This window comes from Lissotriton vulgaris, chromosome 1_1 (assembly GCF_964263255.1).
Source record: "Lissotriton vulgaris chromosome 1_1, aLisVul1.2, whole genome shotgun sequence".
NCBI lineage: Eukaryota > Metazoa > Chordata > Amphibia > Caudata > Salamandridae > Lissotriton > Lissotriton vulgaris.
The window spans coordinates 506,303,165-506,321,454 of NC_141685.1; positions in this window are offsets into that span (position 1 = coordinate 506,303,165).

Below are 18,290 nucleotides of genomic sequence, written 5' to 3' on the forward strand. Positions count from 1 at the left end.
CACACCCAGCGACACTGACAGCGAGGCCAATGGGCAGCCTGCATCCCCGTAGCGCAACAAAGACACGGTATTACCGTCAGAATGCGTAATGTCTCCTACCACACGCTCTTAGCACATTGACCAGGACACTGATGGCGGGGGTGGGAGGGGGGCGGGGGATAGAGGACGAAGAGAGCATCATTAGCTTCCTATAGCACTGTTTGCTTACGGTACTTTCTGATTGGACATTAGGCCTCTGGGAGTGTTTTTTTCATTAGTTGGTGGGGGGGGGGGGAGGGGATGTTCTTTGTTTGGAAAAGCAGAAATAAAACCTTAACTTATACCTGGTCATATTTAGAAGGCCGCTGTCCCCGAATCATCGTTTCAGTATAAATTGCCGCCCGACCCCCGGGTTGTGAGCTAAATGGCCGTGTATCACTGTTATTTCACAGTCGGTGTTATCATCACCGCTTACCTTATCACTGACCAACGTGTAACTATTACTAATTCCTGCAATAAAAACATATTTACAAAAAAAAAAAAAAAATGTTTTTGTGATTCGCTATTTTGGAATCGCAAACACCCATGTAATAATGTGTGTTTGACATATTTTGATTGACTGGGATCAGCAGACCACCATGTCTGTGATTGCTTTATAATAAAATAAAATAAAAATTTTAATGCAGCTTTTTTTTTGTCTAAAGGGATGTGTTTCATAAAACAAAAATGAAAAGTTTTCTTTTCATTTTGTAAGAGTAGGCAGTGGTCCGTGTGACTACTTCCTGTTGTTAAAAAACATTTTTACAACCATTCACAAAGGAGAAGGGGTCCTTTTGGGACCTATTTCTGTTTTGCCAGTGGGTTTCAACATACCGCAAAACATTTACACGTACCACTGCAAGTGGCTATTAGGACAGAGCACCCTTAACAAGCCCCTTCCTAATACCAAATCTCTAACCCATTTTTCGATTGAGAAATAGGTTAATAAATTGCTAAGTAGGGATTTATGCATTGAAGAAGCTTGTTTTCTGGTTGCAAACAATCCAATTTTGCAAACCGGGTCATTTGCAACCTGAAAAAAGTTATGTACATCTGGCCCTTAATGAGGTAGGTCTATTTGCGACCCACTGGAAATCGCAAACAGTGTAAAACACATAATAATTCATCGCGGTTTGCACTTACTTCGTAGCGAATCACACAAAATCCCTATTACGTAATCACAAACATAAAGGTATGAACATTTGGCCTATAGATCCGACACTCTATGCTCTGCCACAGGTCAGAGAGCAAGGTAATGAAATGTGAGATCCACTCATCAAAACAAAAAAACACAGCTCTAACTACAGCACATTAAAAGATGGATGGCTTGTACGTGTGACACGCTGTTTAGATGGTCTGCAACCTTTTGTTATATCTGAATCACAGCTCTATGTTAGTAAACCAGAAATCCAGAGAACTGTAAATGCCTTTAGTCCCTTTGAATACCAAATCCCAGACCCTGGACCGGAGGCCAATACCATTTGACTTTTCCAGAAGCTAGCGTCAAGTTCCAAAATATATACCAGAATGATAGCTCTGCCTCTAAGGCAGCCATAAAAATAGAAATAGAAGTATTGCCCTTTTGAATTCCCAATCAGGTATCCTTTAATCGCACAGGAGACTGAGACATACTGAGAGGTTGTCAGACATATATGTAATGCACACAGAAGCTGAGTTTTTTAAATGAAAAATGTGCAGGAGTAATTTTTTGTCTGTTGCATCATTTTGTCTGAAAGTATCCGATCAGCGTTCCCTATGACAGATTGTAAGTGGCGACCGGTATGGTTCGCCGTTGTCGGGGTGGCTGCGGGCGGATGGCGGGGGGTCGTGCTTGGTGCAATAATTAATTTTATTTTAAATTACAAGAAACTGACCTTGCCACTGGTCGGGTCCTGCGTCTCTGCTCCTGCTCTCCTCTTGCACATCGAGGAACAGGAAGCAGGCCCCACTGACCAATCACAACTATACAATGCAGCATTGTGATTGATAAGCACCCAGGCTCCCCTGACCAATCACAACGCTGCAATGCAGCGTTGTGATTGGTTTTGAGCATCCTGGTTCAATGCTCAACCTGGGAATGGGGGCCTGGGCATGTTCTCTATGCAGGCTGTAATGCAGCCTGCTTAGAGAACAGGGAAAGTGTACATAACTGGTTTGGGCTGCCCACGAGGGCTGACCAAACAGTCATTGTGCACTTAGGAGTAGGCAAACTACTCCTCCCCTGCCCTGCCACAAGAGCAGAGCAGCCCTACCCACCCACCCGCTGCAAAGCAACAGGAAGCACCATAAAATGATAGTTATGCAAAGTTATTATAATTTTATGTTTTTGCTTCGAACTGCTTAAAAGCAGAGTGGCAACGCTTTTCCGCCAACATGGAGGAGCCACCCCTGCAGATTGTACACAAAAGACTTCTGTAATGTGGAGGACTCCAAGTCCAACATTCGCTCCTCGGCCTCAGCTGCCATAAGGCAAGACATAGCGTAGGCTGTGTACATTATTACACTGCACAAATAGTACGCAGATTGATACTTCGAAGCACCTACCTACATGAAGGGGTGTGCAGAGGCGAACACTGGAGAGAAGTTGGCGCTACAACTATTTTCCTCGCTAAGCACCAACAAATATTACTCAGAATGAAGGTTGAGTCAGAATGGTTTGGTCTGACCATTTAGGGTCTAATTTTGAGTGGCTTGTTAAATTTCATGCCGCAGGTAAACCCTGTTAATGCTTAATGTATGTGTTTAAAATGCAACTAAGGATTTGGTGGCACCTCTGATATTACATTTCTGAGAAACCATAAAAGGTATTTGGGTGCTGACTCCCATGGGACGTGCTGAAGCAGACAGGAGAAGGGAAAGCACAATAGATCCCCTATAATGTGACTACTCTGCATGATCACTCTCAAGGCAGAAAGATCACCTTGTCCATACTGTCTGACTTTCTGGCTTACTTGCACTTTGGCGTAGTTGTGGGTGGAGGGGGCAGTCCACCCTGGGCGGCACTCAATTGGGGGTGGCAGAAGTGAGCAAGTCCGGTCTGTCGGCTACCACCATCCCCCAATCCCCCATGAAAAAGTAATTCATCGGCCACCACCCCCCCTGAATAAGTCTTCTGTTGGCCACCACCCCGCTCTTTCCTGCAATGGACGGCATACTTAAGGTCCGCCCTGGATGGCATTAGGTCGAGCTACGCCCTGTATTCGCATGAGCAAGAACACTCATTTGCTTCAGTGTGCCACTTCTCCTATCACACTGGACATGAATGGAGCATCTAACCAGAATGACTGGAGCTATTAAATGCATTGCTGTAAGAAAACTGGACACCTGCGAACAATTACAGTGCATGCGCGTTCCAATATCGTCAGGTCAGGTTGGGTAAAAAAAAAATGCAAAAAAGGAATAGTACCTCAATCAAAACACAAGCTGCGGCAGAACACTAATTACATTAATCAATCTGTACTTGGTCGGTGTTGCACACAAGGAGTGGAAAGTGTTGCCGGATTGCAAGGCAGCAAAGAAGAATGACTGTGATGCCAGCCTATGGTAAGTAATGAGTGGGCTAAAAGCCCCTTTCTTGTTAGAGTTTTTTTTAAACACAAGAGATTGTCCCCATAAGGACAACACAAACGCGCTGCCTGCATGTTCGACCTAAAAATGGGATTTGATGTTCTTCAGTTATAATGGCTTTTCTTGGCAATAGAGGGGTTGGGGGGGCTGGTCAAAATGTCATGGCAAGAGTCCATGATCTTCAGAGGCATGAAGCAGTGATTGCAGTATGTTGTAACAGAACTTAAACCTGTCTTAATCTGCTGACTGTCCTGCTGAAATATTTTTTTAAATTATGTTTAATAGCATTTATTATTATAAACAACATAAACAACAGCTACATCTACACAAGTATCGGCAGGGGAATAGGAGAGGAAAGGAAAAAGGAGGGGAAGGGAGAAAGAAAGAAAGAGGGCCACATTGCCAAGTGGTGTAGGTCCAAAATATTATATTATATGTCCACAATTGCATACATATAGTAAATTGCTTTAGAACAGGTTTGGGAGGTGTCAGCAGTAAATCAAGACATTGCATTGAGAGGGCTTCTTAATAGAGAGTTATGTGAACAGCCTTAAAGGCTAGGCTATTATCACCTGGTCTATGAAGGGGATAAGTAAAGCTCCAATGAGGCATGGCACCAAAATGATCTGTGAATAGGTGAACTGGTATGCAAACATCTAGGGACACCGTTAGTTATTAGGGTGATAAGGTGGCACCAGGGGTGGCCTTGTGTTAGAGCATGTTGATTAATGGGTTAGAATATATTGGTACTTGTGATTATCTCAAATTATAAGAGGACACAACACTAACTACTAAATAGCACACATATTAATTTAAATCCGTATTTGTAAAGCACAAACTACTCACCCTTACGGTTTTAAGGCACTGGGTGTCGTCGTGGAAATTAAGTGAGCTATTGCCCAGAATCACATGGTACTGAGCTGAGCTGCCGCCCGAGCCGGGAACAAACCGTGAACCCTGTGCTCCAAAGTCAGCTGCCCTGGCCACTGCACCACACCTCTCTATTAATGAAATAAGGTACTATTTTTTGTCTTTTGTATCCTTGATGAATAAGAAGGGCTCGCAACACACTTATGGTAACTTTAATTAGGGATCACAGTTTGAACTATTAACCCATCATATGTCTGTTTTTTTAGGTTAAAGCAATATTAAGCATGGAAGTGTTGCTTTGTCATGGACAGAAGTGTCAGAACAAATTGTTTAGATGTACTATATGTAATTCCAATGTATGGTCCTCAATGGAGAGCAGGCTGGCTACAGGGACACAGTTAGGCCTGTTAAACAGTGCACCTTAAATCCTGGTATGTGGAGCATTGTGAGGATCCACGTTGAAGATGCGTCGTTCAGTCGAACCAATACACTGCTTCCAAGATGTGCAGATGCTGCAAAAGGTCCCAATTCCTCATCCTCCAAGAGCTCATCGACGAGGGCTTGGGATGCAAGTGCTGAGTCTAGGATGTGTTGTGCAGTCCGGGCAATGCGTTCTTTCTGAGGAGTTGTGCGGTTGTGATATGCAGTCCAGCTTATTTGTGCTACTGTTAATGGAAGATGCAAGGGCCCTGCACTAAATATGCATTGCACAGTGGAGGCACCGATGCGGTGATGGGCTGTGATGTGGGTTTTCTGGCGATACTGATACATGCAGCAAAGGCGATGTATCATTTCTTATCGGAGTTGTGCCATGCAGCAGAGGAGATGTGTCAGTTCTGCTGTATCCACAGAGGCTTGCAGAGCACCTTAAGTAAACTTCCAAGGGTCCAGTACTGGTGTGGCATCACATGGCAGGGTGGACTCACAGATGACATAGTCCGGGAGCAAGGTTGTTTGGAGCCTTCTGTCCCTGAGGCTCAAGTCAGGATGCCAGCCAACTAGCCCTTGGAGTCACTCTGGGGTTCTGGGTTCAAGAGATGCAGTTCCAGTCCTTCTCAACCAGGCAAACGGGCAGCAGGTCAAACTAGCAAGGCAGCAGCACAGCAAGATGGCAGTCCAGTATGGAAGCATTCTTGCAGAGTGGCAGTCCTATAGCAGCTCAGCATTCCTTCTTCAAGACAGAGTGTTCACAGGTCCAGAATTGTACTGAAGTGGTGGTGTATGAAGTCCAGCATTTATATCCAGTTGGGCCTTTGAAGTGGAAGATACGTTTCTAGAGCTTTCCCTTTGAAGTCCCCAGGCATCCTGCCTTCCAGATCCTGGCTCCAGACTAACTAGAGGGGGATGCAGCCTTTTTGTGGAGTCAGGATACAGCCTATTCAAGTGTACATGAGGCTGGGTCCACCTCCTACCCCCTACCCTGCCAGTATTGGTCCATCATGGCACACTTAGGCTCCCTATTGTGTGTGGCTGTCTAGGAGGAATACAAAAAGCTCAACTGTTAGCTACAACCAGTCATGTGACCTAGGTACAGGCACTAATTAGCTAAGAGGTAAAATGCACCCTTTCTAAAAGTGGCTTTTTAAAAATTGTAATTTAAAATCCAACATCACAATCAATTAGGAATTTAAATTCCAAATCCAGAGACTGACAAACATGAACTGTGTAACGTCTTCTCCAGCCTGGGTACCTGTCAATGACTATGCCACATATGGAGCTTAGTATTACTTATCTTTCTTTTTCTTCATGTAACATTCTAAATCAGCCTGCATTGCATTCCTCGCTAATACCTATATCACAGCTCTACAAAGTCCATCAGGAGCCAAAAGGGTTCTGTCATTGCTAACTCATAAGACAATACAAACTGGTTAACTGTTCCCATTTGACAGCACTTGTACTTTAGCAGGATCGGGTGTCCTACCCTCATCAGAAAAGATATTGCAAAAGAAATTTAACTCTGTCTTAGGGAATTCATGTTTATCTGCATTCAAAGTCAAATCTGCATCCACAAGTAATTGACACACTAATATGACATCGCTATATTGAACACATTCATGACAGGATGTATAATACATCAAATGGCATCTTGAAAACGTTCTGCAGCCCATGACACACCAAAACTTAGTCTTTTGTATTGAAACAAACCAACATGTGATGAAAAGGTTGTAATGTGCCTGCAGCTTTCTTTGAGTTCCAACTGATGACAACTTGTATTCAAATCAAGGCAAGAGAAAACTTTTGCACCATTTAATTGTGTTATCATGTCAGCAATGTGTGGACCTGGATGTCACTCTCGTTCAATTGCCTTATTTGCGTGATGCATGTCAACACATATACGTACAGTTCCTTCACTGTCCTTTTTGGGCACTACCACAATGGGAGTAATCCATGGTGTAGGACCAGTAGACTGCTCAATTATATCATGCTTAAGTACAAATTCAAGTTCTTTTTCAACAGCATCTTGTAAATGAAAAACAATTCTTCTGTATCGTTGAGCAACAGAAGGGACATTCTCATTACTATGCAGTTTTACTATCACAGTCTTAAGCTTTCCTAAACCATGAAACAATTAAGGGAATTGACTTACTACTTCATGGTGAGCATTCTTGTTGTAGTTAACGGAAATCAGCCCCATATCAGCAGCTGTGCTGAAACTAAATAGACAGGCTCTTGACTCTGTACCTTGAAGCAAATGGATGGGTACTTGCACCTTTGTTTTCTTGTGTTTCATCGTCGCTACAAATAAACCATTAATTTTTAAGGGCATCGATGCAATCCATATATACACTTTGGGTTTGATGATGGCGCAAGTTACGGTAATGGAAACAAATCATTATATTTCTCCTTAGGCATTATGTTTATCAAAGCACCACTGTAGACGATGAAAGGTATCAAACAGCCATTTACTTTCAGTGTAATCTTCGGACACTGTTTGAATGACTTTGGTGAATCAGCATGTAGACATTTCTTTGACTGACATTTTACTTCACATGAGTCCAGTGTAACATGCATACGCTATTCTGAGGTAAACATTGACATGGCACTACCATACTTTTCACTTTCACCTAATACTGATCTAGAAGAATCGCTTGACAATGATTTAGATGACAATCAACTTCTTTCAGTGTCGATTTTTCTTAACTGATGTCGCCACTTGGCCTTGTAGGTGCATGTTGATCTTTGCTCCTGGAACATTCCGGCATCCGTTTAGTCTTTGAGTTGTGGCAACTTGTTTTTTCCATTGCTTTCCAAACCATCACAAAATGGTTCTCCTTCCCACAGGCTTTACATATCTGTCCAATGGCGGGACATTTACCTTCATGTGGAAATGAATATCCATATCTAAAACACAACTTCTTTTTACTTGTAGACATCACCTTCTGTCTTTCAGACTTTGGCTTTGGTTTACTTTGCACACTCATGACAAATTCATTCTGGGCACCTCAGGCCTCCTGGTCAGCAGCTTGTCTATATGCATGCTCTTCAGCTCTGGCAGCCATTAATACTCGCTCAAGACTATGAGCTTCTCTCAGCATTCATTGTCTGAATGAATCTGACAAGCATTCATCAATAGCTCTATGAGGTATAGCTTCTTCGTCATTAAATGAATCAAAATGACAGTGTTTGATGAGTTTGTTGAGTCTCCCCACAAATTAATTGATGGTTTCACCAACTTTCTTTCATGCCTGACTGAAAGAGTATTTTTTGTCAACTATATTGGCACTGTATTTAACTTCTGATTTAAAGTTTCTTTAATCTGACGGTATGTGAGTTTTTGTCAGTTCACTGCATCTTCTTTATGACTTCTTTTACATTATCACCAGCAAGATCTTTTAGGTATTTGATAATATTTCTGTTATCAGTCTCTTCATGAGCATCAATGAAATCATCGAATGTCTCTATCCACCCAATCCAACAAGCCAATATTTTGCTTGTAACTATTTATGGGAGTGGCTGACATTGAGGGTGGAGCTCTGTCAGAGTTTGTTGGCTGTCTACTAGGACCTGCTTCATTTGCACCATCTCTGAGGCACGGCTATAGATCAGCCTCTGGATAGTCCTGAACAATCCGTGGTACGGTGACCTCCTTCTTGCACCACATTGGAGCCCTTCAATTTCTAAAGACCTCTGGAGTTGTTCTCAGCTGTCACCTGGCAGCTTTGATGTTGTGTTATTTATCGAGGCTCTGGTAAATGCAATGACGATATGCTTTCTTGTCACTTGTTTTGTCAGCCAGCACTTTATGTATTTTATTTGCATTTGACTACTGAAGTCTTTAGCGCTTCTTTCCTGTAACTGTAGGAATCCAGCTTTAACAGTAATGCTTCGTATAATGTATGACTTTATCATTGAGTGGCAGCACAATACCTTTATGTCTGGCCTGCCCAGCAAGTCTTCAGCCAATGACGTGCAGATTTTCTGCAATGTTTTTGTTGTCTTCAACTGCTTCACAGCGGCTGGAGCTGCACTTTAACGCCACATGGATTCAGCATTGATTCGTACTTCGACAATGACACGCGTAGCATGCACAAGCAGTTTGCTTAGATTACAGCAAACTCTCTGGGGGAGCACTGTCAATATTTGGATTACTTATCCCCTATCTTGGCACCATTTGTAGTGTCTTCCATAGCCTGGGTACTCACCAATGACATCGCCACCTGGAGCTTAGTATTAAATGTCTTAAATGTCTTTATTCTTCTGCGAGCAACTGCAAACTCAACATTCTAAATCAGCCTTCACTACATTTGTCTCTAACACCTACGGCACAGCTCCACATAGTCGATCAGGCACCAAACGTATACCGTCATTGCTAACTCAAAAGACACTACAAACTGGTTACAAGTTACCCTTAGAAAATTACACTTATAGGATGTGATAAGGTAACACCAATGTTATCCTATGGGAGAGGTAGACCTAGCAGTAGTGAAAATGAATTTAAGAGTTTGTCAGTACCAGGATATGTAAAACTTAAAGGTACATGTCCAGTTTTTTTAGTACACTGGACCCTACCCTCTGGGCTGTCCAGGGCTTAACCCACGAGTGAGTTATATGTTTTAAAAAGGAAGGTTTGGCCAGGAAAATATTTTACTTTGGCATGGTGGAAAGGGCAGCTTAAACTGAACACACACGCAGCAATGGCATGCATGAGAAATGTTTGAAGGGCTTGGAAAAGTGGGTGGCTCAATCAGTACTGCAGGCCACCAGTACCATTTAACTCACAGACCCTGTGCAGTGCCACTTTAGTGGAGACTTACAATAAATTAAATATACCAATTAGGTATAGCCAAAGCTATCATATTTTAAGGAGTGGGCATGTGCACGTTAGCACTAGTTAGCAGTGGTGAAGTGCAAAGAGTCTTAAGGCCAGCAAAAACAAGAATGGCAAAAATGGAGGAGTAAGGTGAAAAGTTTAGGGGAAGACCGCCCTAAGGCAGACAGTTCTAACACAAAATATAAGCCCTTCTTCTGATACTGAGAGTGCCTCATGTACATTGTTAAATGCCTCCATTTTTGTGTAACCATCAGCCTCTTGATGCAGCAGTGGTTCCTTAATAGGAGCCTCAGGGCTCCAACTGTTCCACCTTCCACCTTCCTGTCTCCTATTTCTTTTAGCATGCTATTTCAGGGGGCGTGGCCAAGATAGCTAGCGGGTAAGACTTGCTTTATATCGTCTCCCGGCTCCTGAGTGCCCAACTTCGCCCATTCCGGCACTGTGCAGCCCCCGAGGATCTGAGAGTAAATTCTCCAACCCGACAGCGCTAGCTAATGTGGTGAAAGCTGGGCTGGTTTGCTGAAATAACTGCACCCGGCGGACCCGCGCCACGGAGCACCGAAAATGGCAGCAGTGCCTGACTGGTGAAATATGGACCGCTAACAGGGCAGGGCTGCAGAGAATGAGTTCTACTGTCTGTGCCAAGACAGCGAACAAGAAACCACTGTGAGCGGCAGCCCAAAGTGAGGGGGTCGGCGAGAGCTCCGCGCACCCACAGCTGCAGCAGCGCGGAGAGGCCCGGAGCAGTGCGGCCCAGTCCGACGGAGCATCGGCCAGGCACATCAGCTGGCGCTCACGGGGCGGGATCCGGCAAAAGGGCTGTGCTGAGGCCTAGCCCGATGAATGAATAGTGCACAGACCTAAGCAGCAAAAACGAGGGCAGAGCAGGCGAAGGCTGGGACCGCGCCCACCACCGGAGGGAAGTCATCAGCACAAGCATCCAAGTTCCTACAGTAGGAGAGGCATCCCTTCCCAAAAGATATCCAACAAAAAGGAAAAGAGCGGCACACGGGGGCCGGAGGCCAGGGTGCAGCTTTGACCGCATCCGGTGAAGTCGTGAATCGGAGTGCCGAAAATGGTAGCTAGGCTCGCTGGTGATGCAAGGACCATTAGCGGTGCTGCATGGTGGAGTCTGGGCCATACCGATAACCCCGTGGGGGTGAACGAGAGACTACTGCGAACTGTGGACCAAGGTGAGGAGAGCAGTGGGATCCTCTGTGGGAGAGGTGGGGCAAGGCCCAGGGACACGCACGGGGCCCAACACAGTGTGGCGGAGACCAACCTGGGCGGCGTCGGAAAGCGATAGGTAGCGGGGCAGAGGCATTGGCCAGGCAATCAACTGCCACTTGGCATGCTTCCACAGCGGCGCAGCGACCTACACAGAAGCACACATTGGTGAACAGCAGGCAAAAGCATCGGGCAGGAAAGCGCCTGGTGCATAAGGCCTGGTATTGCACCACATTGTTCCTGCTGAAGGGCCAGCGGGCGAGCATGGTAGCGGACCAGCAAAAATGAGGCCCAGTGAATGGCGAGGGGCTCAAGTGGAGGTGGCTGGAGCAGCGCAGCAGCCGGCTAATAGCTCGGCCAAACAGACACACTTGGCTCAGGCGGAGGCGCCCACCTGGGGTAGAGGGGCGTCGACCAGGTCCATTGCCTGGCACCCAAAAACGTTGGAGGCACCCAAGTACAATAGCCCAAGGGAAGGGTAGCCCACTGCCTCCCGAGGCGAACTGCCCTGTGTACCAGCTCAAGCGCTCCAGACTACGGGATACAGGGCCCTGGGGAGCCTCAGAACCCAGCAAGCTCGAGATCCACCTCAACAGCCATACTCCTTTGACCGCCAGTGCCAACAACACCTTGCGGGCCCACCCAGAGATAAGGATAACCATAGCTTTAGTTTTGAGGAGGAGGGCCTACACTGTGGGGCATCTGAGAGAGATACCAGCCTTAACAATGTGACAACATCCGGGAAGGCCCATAGCACCTCACCCATGCGCAGGGCACAGCGACGAGAAGGGTCACATGACAATTTGTGCAAAAGATTGCATAGACACCCACTCTGGGCCCTGGGCCGCCCATCACCGGCATGACCTCACAGCGGGCAAACAAAGACAGATCATTGAAGGACATGTTCACCAAACCCCCACAAAAAGGACTCGAGTTGAATGGGGCGGAGGCCCTGATCACCCAATCCTTCCTAGAGACATTGTTTAATACCCTCTGCAATGACTTCCACACTCTGAAGGGCGAAGCGGCGTGGGAGGTGAAAGAGATCCGTCAAGACGTGGACTCGATAGGAGAACGAGTGGCCATGACCGAAGACCAAGAGCAGGACAGGGAAGACGAGGTACCACAGCTCCAACAGGAAGTAATCAAATTGAAGGAACAACATATAGACCTCCAGGCCCAAACAGGGGATCTTAAAAACAGCTCCGCGTGCCGGAGTCCCATCAAATGCAGAAGTGTCAGACATGGTCAGCTATTTGCAAGACATGAATCGAGATATTCTGGGAGGCCCGCCGGATTTGGAGATCCTCATTGACAAGGCCCACAGAGTTTGGTTAAGACGGAGGGTCTTGGCGCCGCCAGACAGCCTAGTGCTTCTGCCAGATTACCCCCTCAAGGAATGCATCCTCCGAGAGCCCAGAACAAAACAATTTATCCAATACAAGGGTCATTTTTAAAGCTCATTACCAGGACTTAGCGGCCATGACACTACAGAAAAGGCAGGAATTTAGAGAAGTGACCTCACACCAGAGAGACAAGTGGGTGCCATACTCCTGAGGCCATCCATTTAGTTTAATCTTCAAATGGGAAGGCAAGCTACAACAGATTAGATCACTGCAACAGGCCTGCAAGTTACTGGGCCTATCACTCCATAGCCCCGAAGAGATGGTTGGTTTGAGTCAATGGCCAGTACAAGAGCGATGGCAGAGAGTCTGACGGAGACGTCTCTTTGGCACTTCCCTGGGGCTGACCATACAACCTTGGCGTAGGAACGGCAGGCAGCACTGGAGATGGTCCTCAAAGATACAGCCTCGCAGGACAGCTCCTGATTACCGGGGGACTGCTGCAAGCAAGTGTAATCTGAGGGGCGGGGGATATTTGGGAGCAGGGAGTCGTGACTGTCTTTTTCTTCTTTTAGGCCACAACATGTCCCTGTTTTTCTCTTTTGCCAGGTGCAAGCGATTATGTTCTGCAAGCACTGGACATTATGTGGGGATTGGGGATACCGAGTTGGGGTTAGGGAGGGGTGGGGGGATGTGTGTGCTAAGCAGGGGAATCCTACTATGCAGGCGAGAGGTAGGGTTACTTAAAAGGATAGAGGGTGCAACCATTCCGGGGGAGAGGGTCGGTACACAGAAACAGCAATCTGCCCTCCACTATACCCCATGACACACTCGGCACTTCATATTCTCACTATCAAAGTGAGAGGCCTGAACAATCCTAATAAACGGAAATCTATACTGTCCTATCTAGAGCACGCTGGGGCACATGTATGTCTCCTACAGGAGACTCACCTCCTATCCAAGGATTGGCATGGGATGTAGTCCAATCAACAGTTTTTCTTGTCCACACAGGATAAGAAAGCAGGGTTGGCTATATTGGTGGCTAAGCGCATCGTGGGGAAAGTGGGGGAGAAGGTGGCGGAAGTCAAGGGGCATCTCTAAGCCTACAAGCTGCGGGTGGGGAGCTCTCCCCTGGTTGTGGGGTCCACAACCAGGGGAGAGCTCGGGCCAAAAAAAATTCCTGAAAGCAACCCTATCGCAAGTCTTGAGTGTACAGGAGCGGTGGCTGATTGGGGGGGGATCTAAACTTAGTAATGGACATGGCAGTAGACAGGCCCAGCCATAGATACAACCAGACAGGGACACTATCTCCAGCGGGGCAACAATGGCTGCAGAGCAGAGAGCTCATAGATCTATGGTGGGCGACCCATCCCCACACCTCTCAATTTTCTTTCTATTCACACGCTCATAACACATATGGCTGGCTTGATCACCTGTTAGGCAAGACGGAAATGAACACACTGGTGAGGGACGTAGATATCAGGCCAGCGGCATTATCAGACTATGACGCGGTAACGGCGACCCTATGGGTGCCTCAGTCACAGAAGAATTTTAGGGGCTGGAGTCTGCAGGAGAGCATGTTGCATAAAGCAGCAGTCCAGGAACAGATCACAGACTATCTCGCCATGAACGACTCCCACGACGTATCCTCGGTCACCTTGTGGGGGTCTCTTAAAGCTGTGGTGAGGGGGAATTGATAGCGATCTCTGCAGCCAAAAATAAGGATTGCAAAACCAAGGGAGCAGATTACTGCACAGGTTCTCAACTTGGAAAGGGTACACAGCAGGACTGGGGCACCCAGAGTTTGGCACAAGTTGAAGGCGGCGAGGGCCCAACTAGCCGGGCTCAAGCTGGACAGAGCTGATTATGCGGCGCTCAGGCTCAAACACTCCTACTACATTGGGGGGGGATAAAACAGGGCGCATGCTGGCAGGCAATCTGAGAGCTTGCACCCTACAGTCGAAGTTCCAATCACTCAAATCACACGCAGGGACAATGGTAGTAAGTGATGAAGAGATCACACAGGTCTTTCAAACATTCTGTGCCAAGCTTTACCGTAAGGAAACCCCTCCACCATCCCACATCACGGCCTTCCAAAAGAGAGCACACGTAACTGCACTAGCACCAGGGCAAGCAGACACACTAGAATCCCCAATAAGGATAGAAGAAGTAAAAGGGGTGATTTTGCGCCTAAAACCACTGAAATCACTGGGACCCGCAGGCTTTTCAGCAGGGTTCTACAAAGCATTCTGGCAAGTTCTAGCTCTGCTGCTGACAAGACTTTTTAACTCCTTTTTTGGACTGGGAGTGATCCCTACGGATATGCTAGCGGCATCTACCGAAGCCGGGAAAGGATAAAACCCTATGTGGCTCCTATCGCCCGGTGTCGCTGCTCAACGTGGATTTGAAGCTGATTACAGGAGTACATGCAGCTCGGTTGGGCCCCCTCATGCCGGGCATCATTGAACCTGACCAGTCCGGCTTCATCCACAATAGACAAAGCAGTGACAATACCAAACGCATTTTACATTTAATCGATAAAGCACATCGCACTGACATGGATGCCCTTCTCTTATCGGTGGACGCTGTGAAGGCATTCAATCGAGTGGACTCAGACTTTTTAGATGGGGCTCTGACCCTTTTTGGCCTAGTGGAACATTTCTGGACTTGGGTATCAAGCTGTTACAGTAGGCCCATGGCTACTATCAGAGAGATAATCCCAACATCCAGGGTATCCCGTTTAAGAGGGGAGCGTCATGCATTTAGTCTATATGCGGAAGACATAATTGCCTCACTCGAATCACCAGCATGCTCGGTCCCAGCATTTCTACATCAGCTATAATCCTTCGGACAGCTCTTGGATTTCCAAGTCAATGTTGGGAAATCAATAATTCTCTGGCTGAATCAGAGAGGTAATGCGCCCGCCCCAGGTAGAGCCCCATTCACTGGGATACAGACTATGTCTTCCATCCCCTACTTGGGAATTGAGCTGACACCATCGGTGTCACAAACGGTTACGCTCAACTACACCAAGTTAATGACCCAGATTCTTAGAGACCTGCAACAATGGAAACACCACCATCTGTCCCTCCTGGGAAGGGTAGCCGCCATCAAAGTGTCCATCCTTCCTAAAACATTATACCCTTTTCAAACAATTCCTATTTGGCCCCCACCAGGCACCATCCAGAAACTGCAACGAGAAATACAACAGTTTTTCTGGGCAGGGGAAAGTCCCGGATGCGGAAAGAAGTTATGACCCGACGAGGGGGGGTTTGGGGAATCCGAATATACTGGAATACTTGGGGCTGCACAGCTCCGATATCTTGTAGAATGGAGCAGATCAGAGTCTGAAAAGAGATGACTATTCCAGGATAGGACGCTGGCCAAACTCTTGCTGTGGAAGGGTCCATTCCTCAAAAGATCAGAGCGTCCGGGGCTCACCCATCACGCACACACTGCTCAGGGTCTGGGATGGGGTCGCCGTCAAATGGGGATTGTCATCCTTTCCCTCTCCTATGACTCCCATTCTAGACAAGAACGAGTTCTCAACGGGGTGGATGAAAGGGCATTTTTGAGATGGAGTGTAAATCAGCAGGACACTTCTTTGACTTAGATCGGATCCTTTCCTTCTCTGACTTAAGAACTGAAAATGGCCTCCTAAAATCAGAGCGGTTTCACTATCTACAATTCATTCATTGGCTCCTCCATGTGGAGGTGCAGCCAAAGGTGTCCCGGAAGCTGACAAAATATGAGAGATGGCTTCTTACAAAATCCACAGACAAGAGAATTATCTCTGATTTGTATGACATGTTACCCCCCAGGCTTCACCGGAGCCCACAGTAGGCTAGAAACAATGGGCGAGGGAACTGAGGAGGGACCTTACAGCAAGCCACACTAGCCACACTGCACGCAACACTGCTAGTAGAGAGACTGCAGTTAAGATAGCTATGTACTGGTACTTGACCCTGGTCCTCCTTAATAGGGGGAAACCTGACCATAGCCCAACTTGCTGGCAAGGTTGGAGAGAAGACGGCACACTAGTGCACCTGCTGTGGGAGTGCAGAGACCTAACGGGCTACTGGACGGCAATTCAAGATGACGTTGATCGACAATTTGACACACAAATCCCAAGGTTCCCGGTTTATGTAGTGCTCGGCCAGTCAACCATTTGTTCCGATTAGGACGTTTTCTGTTATGTTTTAAAATATGGGATACGTCTATCTCCACTTCTGTAGTGTTATTACTATCAGGTATGTGTTTTGATATAGACGGTTTGTTTAATCCTTTATCCTGGCTAGGCCAAGACAGGTCGTTTGTTGAATGGTGTCATTCAGGAACATTATTTGTTCTGGGATCATGCAGGCTCTGACTAATGATTCTAAACCTTGTACCTGCCAGTCTTTTGTACCCCAGACAGTTTTTGTCTCAATGTTGTTTTTCCAAAATTCAAAACCAAACGTAGACATTTTTTCATAAAAATTTTCTGAATAAATCAGTTTAGTATTTGTCAACATGTTTTTCATTCCTGTCTTATTCATAATTTTAAAATAAAACGTTTCTGGATCAGTGATATTAAACCCTGAGAAGTATGGGAGTTTCTCATAAAATGTTTTTGAGCTGCCTTTTGGATGAGTTGGACAATGTTCCCATTGATTATAAATAAAAACATTTCTAGGATTAGCTGATTTATGCAAATAGTGATGCCCATAATGATTAAAGCAATACATTTCTTCATAATTTATTGAACCTTGTAAATAATCATGTTCTGTATATTTAGCTGACATTTCAAAATCTGACATCATATTGTTAATATTTTCAAAGTCCGAATCATCAGAGAAAGTACTAGGTGATACAAAGTCACTTAAAGAAATCTTGAACTGATGTAGATATTTCAAGAGTTCAACCGGGCCATAGATTTTGTAATCAGTAGTGTCCCATGCTATACCACCAGGTATAGGAATGGCTGTGATGTTCACTGATGATAGTTCTCTTTTTTCAATGTGAGAGGATCTGTGAGGTTTTAAAACAAAGTTGATGTTCTGACTTGCTGTGCCCATTGTACTGTATTTTCCATCAATCATTCTTCCCAAGCATAGAACCAAAATGAGCCAGAGCAGGAGGAAAAGTACACCTAACACAATCCACAATTCAATCCACGGTGATATCAGATATGTTTCCCCAAGTTGATGAAAGAGTTCTGTCATTTTGTCTTTGAAAGTTTTGTTTGCTGGCTTGTCTTCATGTTCACTTGGATCATCAGAAAAGTCATCGAAATTGATGAAGTAGCCAGATGCAGTTCTGTCAATTGTTTGAATGGCATCAGGATTGTTATTAATCTTTGTAGTTGCTTCTTCCTTTGTCATGTTAGTATAGTCAGAGGTTACATCATTGTAGAAAGGTGTTTCTTGATGAACTGTTGCAATTTGGGTTTCAAGAGGCACAAGTTCCATGGCATTGTTGCATAGTCCTTTTTTATTCACTGCAGGTTTATCAAATGTGATTAGTCTCTCAGTTTGAACCTCTTGGATTGAAGCAAGGTTTGGTATTCTGCTATTTCTTGGGAGTCCACTGGGCCTACTTCTTATTATTAGCCACATGGTTGTGGTTTTACCAGATCGATTGATACAACTCTTTTTTCCTTTTTACCTGCAAGGGGCGGTAGTACTACTGATCTTGTTCCGCTGATAGCTAAGACAGGTACTGCTTTTCTGTAAGAAGGCCCAAATTCCTTCTTCACCGCAATTTTTTCTCTGACCAGATCCCCAATCTTTGGAATCCAGGCAGGTCTTGCTGGGACAGGGGTTTTTTCTTCAGTGGCCGTTGCCTTTAGCTTTCTGTTACTTAGACTTCTTTTTGTTTCATTCAAGTCCTGTAAAACCGCCAAACGATCTTTGATATCAAAAGTTTTTTGCTCCACCATGAAGTCTGACAATCGAGATCTTCGATTATCATTCTTGTACCAAACAAAAGTTCATACGGAGTGATTCCACCCA